Source organism: Tupaia chinensis, unplaced genomic scaffold (genome assembly GCF_000334495.1).
Source record: "Tupaia chinensis unplaced genomic scaffold, TupChi_1.0 Scaffold000564_1, whole genome shotgun sequence".
In the NCBI taxonomy this organism is placed as follows: Eukaryota; Metazoa; Chordata; class Mammalia; order Scandentia; family Tupaiidae; genus Tupaia; species Tupaia belangeri.
This window is the reverse complement of record NW_006160077.1, coordinates 68314-70845: the sequence shown is the minus strand read 5'-3', so window position 1 is coordinate 70845 and position 2532 is coordinate 68314. Positions and strand designations below refer to the sequence as shown.

The 2532-nt window shown below is 40.0% G+C and overlaps 1 pseudogene; it reads left to right on the top strand.

Moving 5' to 3' along the window:
• The first annotated feature begins 1300 nt into the window (after positions 1-1300).
• On the top strand, positions 1301-2240 carry LOC106735892 (olfactory receptor 4C15-like; annotated as a pseudogene).
• Positions 2241-2532: the final 292 nt, after the last annotated feature.

Sequence of the window (2532 nt, the reverse complement as noted above, 5' to 3'; positions counted from 1 at the left end):
CAAAGGTAAGTTTCTAACTGATTACATAATAATAACAAGATTGTTTCTTAGGCAGCAGGTCCTGCATTCTTTGTATTGATTAACTTAGTCATCATAACATTACGATAAACATCATTATTTTTTAAAAACTTCTGTTCTCATTTTAAATAATCAGTTAAAAAGAAAACCTGAACAGTTATTGCATACTTTCTATGTATTAAGTATAGAGTGAGACAATTTTCCATAAATCTTTCTCCTTATAAATGATAAATTATCTAACTTCAGTAAGTCAGGTGAGAGGATATTGAACTTGCTGGAAGGTAACATGGCTTACTTACTGTGGTAACAGATCTTGAGACAACCTGAAACATGACAAACATATGTGTCTCCAAGATCCAGTCTGGCTGGAGAGTGGGGAAAAAGTGATGGTGTCTAGATGAGACCTTGTCTGGAGGTACTTTTTTCTCCCTCTTATTCTCTCTCTCAAAAGTGAAATAAAATTTTCAAAATATATTTTTTTGGAGAGAGTTTTGTTATAGGGCGTGTGTGCTCGCCAGAAAGACAGAGAGAGACAGAGATAGAAAGCAAGAAATCACCCCCGAGTGTAGATGGCCAAGCCAGCTGCAATCTCTTCTCCATTCTCCTCTCGGGATCTTGGGCACGCATGCACACGCGCCCGGCTTGAGTTTTAAGCCACCGGGTCTAGGACTCAAACCACGGTTCACTACATGGGAGTCCAGAGACATAGCCATTATGCTAATTGCTGGTCCCCAAAATGATAAATTAATAATTTAAAAGCCTCATATAATTCAGACTACCCATGATTGTCAAGTGGCTCTTAAACTGCATGCTGTTTCTTCGACTATAGATAAAGCCTTCTCCCGGTAAGGGTGGCAGACTGGTCACCCCTGTTCTCATTCCATGACAATGCTAGGCATGAGTAATAAATGTCAGTATTTCTTTCCTCACAACTGAGATGCTTTTCAATAATTCACTCCAGGAAACAACTAGCACATAAATGAGATTAAAGCTGTTCTTTCTCTATAACATGCGAATACTTCCTTTCCTATGTTTTGAAACTTCAGCTATTTTAAAGTGTCAATAAATTATCTCCACCTCAATTCTTACAACTTTTGATGAGTACTATCACAAATTTCTCATTATACTTTGTCAGTGACAATAGAAGCACTCAAGATAATTCTGTATCTGTGTATACCAACTTGCTCATGACTATAATGCTACAAACAGATCTGCAAGTTTTTAACCTAATTACAGATTCTACATGCTTACTGGTGTAGCATTCATCTTTTCCTTGGAAATCATGCACAACCTAGGCTTCGTCACTGAGTTTATCCTTCTGGGACTTCCACAGAATCCAAATCTTCAGAAAATGGTATTTTTGTATTTTAGTTTGTGTACATTGTAACCATCGGGGGCAACATGCTCATTGTAGTGATCATCCTCAGCAGCCCTGCCCTGCTGAGCTCCCCCATGTTCTTCTTCTTGGACTTCCTAGCCTTTCTGGATGCATACTTCTCCTCTGTTTTCACCCTAAAGATGGTTGCAGATTCCCTATATGAGAGGAAAACCATCTCTTTCCAAGGTTGCATGGTCTAAATCTTTGCTGAATACTTCTTTGCAGGGATAGAGGTGATTCTCCTCACAGTCATGGCATATGACCATTATGTGACCATTTGCAAGCCCTTGAAATGCTCTTCTATCATGAAATGGAGGTTCTGTGGCATTCTGATGGGTACTCCCAGCCAGGACAGGGGTCTTCTTGCATTCTGTGATACAAATTCTCTTTACTTACCAGTTGCCCTTTTGTGGCTCCAATGTCATCGATCATTTTATGTGTGACTTGTACCCATTACTGAAGCTTGCCTGCATGGACACACATATTGTTGGCATTTTCGTGATCGCTTAACAGTGAGTTTTTCAGCATTTTAATCTTCTCCTTGTTGCTTATCTCCTATGGTGTCATTTTGCTCTCATTGAGAACCCATAGTTCTGAAGGGCGATAGAAAGCTCTCTCCATCTGTGGATCTCACATTGCTGTTGTGATTTTGTTTTTTGTCCCATGTATGTTTGAATATGCACGACCTCCATCTACTCTCTCCTCTGACAAAATGACAGCAATATTTTATACCATCCTAACTCCCTTGTTCAATCCTTTGATTTATACTTTCTGGAATAAGTACATGAAACAAGCCATGAGGTAAGTGTGGAAAAGATTGAGGGTTGATTCTGATGAAAAATAAAACATTAAACTTAAAAAAATAGGTGTAAAAAAGTAAAAAAAATGATCTTGGATAAAAAGTTTTGTAATATACCTTCTATAGAAAGAGGTAATGAGGGAACCAGCAGTTAGCGTAATGGCTATGTCGCTGGACTCCCACGTAGTCGACCGCGGTTCGCGTCTCGGACCCGGTGGCTTAAATCTCACGCTGGGCGCGTGTGCGTGCGTGCCCAAGATCCCGAGAGGAGAATGGAGGAGAAGGGATTGCGGCGTGACCATCCTCCCTGGGGGATGATTTCTCGCTTTCTGTCTCT